An 8208-nucleotide genomic window follows, 5' to 3' on the forward strand; every position below is an offset into this window, starting at 1 on the left:
TTTGAGAAGAATATAGAGTTAAAGTTTAACTTAATTGTGATGTTGTTTCAAGAATTATAAGAGATGCTCACACATTTTTTAAAAAAATTCTATTATATATAAAGCATAACTATATCAATCAGTTTCATAGAACAAATTAAACTATTCATTCTTTACATAATGTAACTCCTTCAAAACTAAGTTCAATCATTCAGGGGTAGCAGACGTTTACCATGTGTTTTGGTTGATATGGCGTCCACAAATATTAGCGGCCACATGCAGCAATAAAAAATAAAAAAAATAAAAAAAACTGGAATAAAAAAATGTTAGTTCACCTTTGAGAGTGTCCCTCAGACATTTAAGAAAGTTATAAATGTTTCTATTTCTGCAAAACCTCATCCTCACAAAAGACATTTCATCATTTGCGTACACTACCATAAAGTGTTCGGATTATGACTTGCCTTAAATGGTTTTTGGATCCAATCTCTAGTGGTGTGCTTATTGCCTTTATCATGTGGCAGATGCCATTGGTTAAGAGTATACGTGCAATGATGAGATGTCTTTCTACCACGGATCATATACTCTAACACCCTTATGGTGAATAAATGATCATATTCAGACTTATCAACATCCTCAAACATCAATTGCATATTTGACCTATATATAGAGAATCGATCCATCGTTCTTTGTTAAGAAAAATCGGATGATTGACAAAATTGAGCATATAAAGAGTATTGCAACAATCTCATGGAAGTCAACAAAGAATTAGAATTCTAATGACCTATTTGTAAAATTGATAGCTAAATTAAAAACTATTGATTTTCCTTATTTTTCTGCAAATATTTCAATCGTAGTGTAGGAAGTAAGGAACTCCCGCAGAGGATTAATCTAAACTAAAAACTTAAACAAAAGTCACAAAAAGTGACTACTGCTCCTATTCAACAGCAGTCGAAAAATAAATTAAAATCTCAATCAAAACAACTCATAGAAATGTAAAATTTACAGAGGTGTACTAGACAAACAGAATGTTCAGCATACAAAATTTGGTGATTTTTGGACGTCGTTTACTATGCTAAAAAAAATCATAAAAACAAAGAATAGAAAGTAAAAAAACAGAAAACATATTTTGATATGGATGAGATCAAGATGATGAAAGTAGCCCCCCTCCTGGGAATCACACATAACATATTTTGTCCTATTCCAATCCAACTAACTTAGATGAAGACGCTCAGGTTGGCTCGGTACGCTTGACCACTACCTATTACTCTTTCTTACTTCGTACTAGGTAAGAAGTGCTTTACACCTAGCTATTCTCTAACATGCAACCTAAATGTATGCTTATTAGATTTGACAAGAAGAGATCATTAAGGTTCAAAAGAGTTTGAGACATCACAACAAACTAAGCGTCTTGTTTAATCTAGGGTTTTGTTTACTCGCTAGTGAAAACTAACGATTACTTCTCTAGATAGTTTGAGCTAGGAATCCAACTATCGACTCAGGCATCAAACAATCAAAGTATTAGAACCTTAGCATACATACTAAGTACACCTCCAAAGCATACAAACATAGCATTTATCGATGAGAAATCGGTAAACTAAACCTCATCTTTATTAATTGGAAAACAAATCGAATGTCAAAGCATATTATGGATCATGTCTAGGGGCTTCAACTGCCCCCTAACTACTGGAATTTTAGTTACACATAGTCTTTAATAAGAAAGCAAAGAACTTCATGGTAGCATAAGACAACAATAACTGGAAAATAGGAAAAATTAATGTCGGCAATCGTTCTCTTCTAGCATGTGATCGAACGTCCAGACGGTCTGTTGCGGCTCTTCTTCTTCTTGAGTTCTTGTGCTTCTTCGTATGTGAGACGATGATTGACTCCAATGTCCCAAGAGAGTTTTTATAATATTTCTAGCACTTTCCTTCATTCCTTTTGGGTCCTCTAACTCCTTGGCTTCAAGGGAAATCTTCCTTGTGAATATTCTGGTTGGTTTAGGTTTAGTTGTCATCATCCTATCCAATAAGTGCTTGGAAAGTCATTAACTGCTGTTCATCCGTCATCTCCAATGCAGCTCTTATGCCTTAGCCTTCCTTGCTTTGTCAAGAATTCAAGATTCTCCAAAAATTGCACATATCTTCTTCCTTTTGCTCCAATATCATTCTTTGCTTTGGAAAACCTAATAAACAAGAAAACAACTAAATCGAATGGAAAATAAGATAAACCAACAAAGTAAATATGAGAATTAACCATAATATTGTTACATAATTATGCTGCTATATATCAAAAATCACTTCCGAAAAACTCCGCACAAATCACTACTATAGAAATTGAATCAGACGACACCTTTCAGATGACGGTATGCAATTATTCGTCGTGTGATTGAATTTTTTTTCAGACGTCGTTTTTGAAAGAGCCGTTGTCTGATAGGGACTTAGAAGTTAGTTCATAAGACGTTTAAGATAAAAACTGTTGTGTGACGCTGAAAAAAATTGAACGCCAGGTTTCCCACCATGTTAGAGGTGCCAAACCTCATATGAATCCCCAAATTTTCCCCAACATGTATTGAACATACGATGAGAAATAATAAAACTGTGGTCTGATTAATATGTTTGACAGAAAGGAGGGAGATTTCGCACCACCATTTTTCTCTAACTCCCCAAAGAGGGAAGTCAAATTGATAGGAGACAAACTCCAAATTCAAATGGCTGCATTAAGAGTTTCAGACCACAATTTTATAAAATTCTATTGTGTGAGTACTTATCTAAATTGACCGAGCTTGTCCCAATTGGTAGGGCCAGGCTTGAAACCCTAACACTTGAGCAAAAAAATAACAAGACAGGACCCAAAGCCAAAACCCTCTCTCGACAGCGCCTCACTCTCTCTCGACAAAGACCCAAAACCAGAATCCTCACTCTCGATAGCTCGTCACTCTCTCGACAAAACCTAAAGTTAAAACCTCACTCTCCCAAACCCTCGCTCTTCGCTTGCGCCTCACTCGCCCATTACACTCTGCTGAATTCAAAATCTCCAATTTTCAATCTCAAGAGAAAAATATTGAAGCGGAAGGCATCATGGAAGAGGATGTTCTCCCTCACCATCTCCTCAAGGCCATCACCGACCATAATCCAAGCGGCTGTCATCCTCTCCGTCGATCTGAGAGCATGCCCGGCAACCGCTACTACGGCGGCAACGAGTACATCAACCAGAAGTTGGGGTTTTTATACGAATTTCTTTTTGAGATTTGGATTTTACGGGCCTAGGGTTCTCTTTTCATACCATTAACTCGTCTATTTTGTGCTTTATTTGTGATTCTTCATCGCCACTCTCTTCTGAATTGTTCAAGTCCCTCAGTTTCCTCATTTGGGTCTCATTCAATTTTTTCTGTTCTTCAATCTTCTGGGCCGGTGAGTTTTCTCTTAGCTTCCTTGATTTTTTCCATGTTTTCTCATCTAGGTCTCCCTTGATGGTGTGCGTTGTCTATTTTTTAGGGTATTCCATCACAGCCAAACGACAAACAGTGCGGCTATTTTGTGATGAGATATATGAGGGATATCATCCATGATACAAACTTGTCTTTTGCAGATAAGGTAATTAAAACATCTTAATTTGGATGTTTGCTGTTAGTTTTTCAAAATAGTTTTGTTTTAGTTTATCAAATGGCATTTCTTTCAGTGTTATTTTCAAACTATTACAGCGGGCTAGGAGAGCCAACCAAGTTTATGGTCAAGTGGACATTGATGAAGTGCGTAATGAGCTCGCAAGTTATGTGGTGAAGAACATCCTCAAGCTGTAAAGTATGTAGTTGCTCATGCCCTAGAAGCTGTGAAGTGAAATAGGCTAGAAATGTGTTTTTGTGCTCCGGAGTGACAATTTAAACATTTCTTCACTTATTTTGCTAGTGGAGTAGTATAGATGTGCTCCATATTTTGGTGTTGGATCGGAGTAGTATAGTGCTCCTTTTTTGCAATATTGTCTAAACCATTTCGATACAATTATATGGATTATAACAATATTAGATATATATTGGTAATTACTGTTCATTTGGTGATTTTTGATTTCATTATTGTCCAAAGCGTTACACCACAATGCATGCAGTTCGGCATGTCGTGTGAAAGCACACATATCTTTAATTTTCTGTTGTACGTACACAATGTTCACAACATCCATACAATAAAAACTGTTGTCTGAGAGTAATACAGATCACGGATGCTATCAATGTTTTAGTTGTGTGAATAACAGTCACACAATGGTTATAAAAAAAAAAAAACGACTTCTGAATCACAATCACACAACGGGTTCTTAAGTTACCCGTTGTTTGAGTAACGTTCACACAACAGTTAATGATGATGTCGACATGGTTGCCGAGTTCTTCAGACGACGGTTCTCTAAATCATGTTTCATCAGATGACAGCGAGATATACGACAGTCAGCTCCGTATCAGAAGACAGTTTTTCGCCATCGTCTGATTCAATTTTTGTACTAGTGAATATAGTGAAAGCTCTCACTAAAGAAGGCAATTGTTGAGTGTAGAATGATCTTTGTAAGATTGCACCAAGTGTGAGCATGAGGTGATATGAAGGTCTCTGCAAAACTCTTTCAAACAACCATATGATCAAATAACCCCAAGAATATTTTCAGAATTAAATCAGTCACAAGTCTCGATAGAAGTCATTCGTGAGCTCCCTAGAAGTCTTTTCCATAAACGAAAATCCGCCCAACATCATTACAATCATATTACTACAATATGTGCAGGTGGCTAGGAGGATTTCATGCTTTAAAATGTCCAAAAACTGAATTTATTTTTAATGATAAATTAAATTACTATTGGAGAAAAATAAAATATATCCCATAGTCTATTAAATGGAACAAATGAGATTTGTTGCAGGAGTTAAGAGTTCTAGTGTTCCAAATGAAATTGGTTAACGTAGTTGTAATAGGGTTAACATATTCTCATAGATATCTTATTGGTATCTTAGTTACAATGTAATAGGACTCCATATTTGTACTCTAAGCATATCATCTATGTAATCCTCTAAATATAAAGGCACCTATTATGAATGAAATGCATCTCAACATTCTCTCCAACACCTTTTCTCTACAACACGTTATCAGCATGAGCCTCTAGCTAGCCCTAGCTTCAAAAAGCCATAATCTTAAAAAAATATATTTTGCCGTTAGCCTCGCTAGCCCTTGCATCTGCCCTCGTAGGCTTGCACAGCGCATGCTCCAACCCACCAGTGTCGCACGCCTAGCACACTGGTTAGGATCGCCAGGACATCTTACCAAAGCAAGCCTTTTTTTCAAAGCCTCTTAACAAGTAAGATTTTCTAAAAAATTGCAGCTTTATTTTAATTCCACACTTCGTAAATTTTATTACTATTTATGTTTTATATAATTGTGAAATTTTGAGCATGCTTTGTGAATTTTATTTACGTTTTATATAATTATTTTTAAACATGCTTTGTAATATTTATCAATGTTTATGTTATATATATAAGGGCTAATTACTGTTTAGTACCATGTGGTTTGGGTCGAACATCAATTCAGGCCCTCGACTTTCAATTTCATCAAAAACACCCCCACACTATCATTTTCTCGTCCAATAGGTCTATCAGTTAATTTATGTCGTTAGCTGCTGACGTGGCGATCTAACTCAGCACAGGTGGGTCCCACATGGAAGTGAAATTCCTAAAATGACCCTGGCCAATCTGAAATGAAAAAATCCAGAATAAATCAACACTTTGCTTTTGGGGAGACTTTGCGTAGGTGTGAAAGTGAAAGCCCCAACCATCGGACCACATGCATGGTTCTAATATATTCCCACAAAATTAATATATATTTATATACCCAACCGGATATGGATTAAATCCAAAATAAATCAACACTTTGCGTTTGGGGAGACTCGAACCCATGCAAGTGCGTGTGAAAGTGAAAGCCCCAACCATCGGACAACATGCATGGTTCTAATATAATCCCACAAAATTAATATATATTTGTATACCTAACCGGATATGGATTAAATCCAAAATAAATCAACACTTTGCGTTTGGGGAGACTCGAACCCACACAAGTGGGTGTGAAAGGAAAAGCCCCAACCACCTGACCACATGCATATTGTTGACATGCTCCAACAAAAATTAATATATATCTCTATTTTGGATTTAATCCATATCCGGTTGGGTATACAAATATATATTAATTTTGTGGGGACATATTAGGACCATGCATGTGGTCCGGTGGTTGGGGCTTTCACTTTCACACCCACTTGTGTGGGTTCGAGTCTCCCCAAACGCAAAGTGTTGATTTATTTTGGATTTAATCCATATCCGGTTGGGTATACAAATATATATTAATTTTGTGGGGATATATTAGAACCATGCATGTGGTTCGGTGGTTGGGGCTTTCATTTTCACACCCACTTGCGTGGGTTCGAGTCTCCCCAAACGCAAAGTGTTGATTTATTTTGGATTTTTTCATTTCAGATTGGCCAGGGTCATTTTAGGAATCATAACGGATGGACCTATTGGACAAGAAAATGATAGTGTGAGGGTGTTTTTGATGAAATTGAAAATCGAGGGACTGAATTGATGTTCGACCCAAACCACAGGGTACTAAACAGTAATTAGCCCTATATATAAAATAGTGGAATTTTGAGCCCGAATTGTGAGGATTTGTACTGCTTCGAATTTTACATCTTCGAAGCATTGAATAATTTTTGTTCTTGACCGTTTATAAACATAATTATTTCGGTCCAATCCAAATTTTCTTGGAATTTTCATTTTTTAGTAGCAATTTACGGCAGTGGCCCAAATCAAATCCAGCCATAACCACCTAAAGTAGGCTCACAGCACGCACTGCCCAGCTCACCATCGCCGCCACGCTGCAATGGACACTACCACGCCGCCTTGATGCCACCACTCCAAAGACATCAACGAAAACTGGTGAAAGCTCAGACCCAAAACTGAATTAGAAGCCCATCACATCTGATCGCCAAAAACTCTTTTAATGTCGCTCGCACTGCCACTGTCTGGAGCAGATTTGGATCAGAACCTGACTTAGTCCACGCCTCCATTCACCGTATCTTGCATCGATACCCATGATTGCCCCTACCTCCTAGGAGCTTTGAACGAGATATCGATGTCGACCACCGCGCGTTGTTCCTCCAAACCAATTGATCCTAAAGACCAGAGAAAAAGAAAACAATACCCCGTATGAAAGCAACACAACAACAACGAGGCAGAGCCACTACACCAATTTTTCAATCAGACGACAGTTTTTCACTGTCGTCTGATTATAGGCATTGCTGTTGTCTATCTCAATGCCGTCTGATACATAATCAGACAATACCAGAAAACTGTCGTCTGATAAAGTTTAGTACAACAGCAGCTACTATCATGTCTGTTGTCTGAATACCACGAAGAACAACAGCAGCTTATATACTTACTGTTGTCTGATAAAGTTTAGTACAACAGCAGCTACTATCATGTCTGTTGTCTGAATACCACGAAGAACAACAGTAGCTTATATACTTACTGTTGTCTGAAGGCTGTGCCAGACAACAGGGGCTTATATGCTTGCTGTTGTCTGAAGGCTTGATCAGACAATATGTACTTGCAAATCCCATTGTCTATCTATTATTGATACTATAGATTTCTTAAAAAAACCATTGTTTGTTGTTTTGCTGGACAATGGCTTTCTCGTTCTTTTAGTCCTTAAAGTATTATAGTTAGATGACTCATACAACAGTTTTTGTTAGGCATTTTATGATGATCAATTATTGGACAATAGTTTTTAGCTGGAATAGAATGGTCCAAGAGACATTCAAAAGACCTACATTCTGCATATATGGGATCCAAATGACAACCCAAAACACATTTATTTATGTAAAGATTCGATACATTCATCCATATATCCAACAAAGTCATTCTATCCCAACATTAACCCCCACGATACTTGTCCATAAATGTGATGCACATTAACCTTGCCTAAACCTCACAAATATGTGAAAACAATGCACCGGCAGCTTTAAGTACATCTTTTAGTTTACCCTCGGTAAGAACCTGCATATAATAATGTAGAGATGAGTGAATACATTATATATTAGTATTATATATCTTAAGAAGGTGTAAAGAGATTGTAGAAATATTAGAGATAAAGGCGTTCAATTAATCAAATGCAAATTAGAGTTCTGTTACAAATAAGAAATCTCTTCCTTTGTGCAAG

Source organism: Rosa rugosa, chromosome 4 (genome assembly GCF_958449725.1).
Source record: "Rosa rugosa chromosome 4, drRosRugo1.1, whole genome shotgun sequence".
Classification (NCBI taxonomy): Eukaryota; Viridiplantae; Streptophyta; class Magnoliopsida; order Rosales; family Rosaceae; genus Rosa; species Rosa rugosa.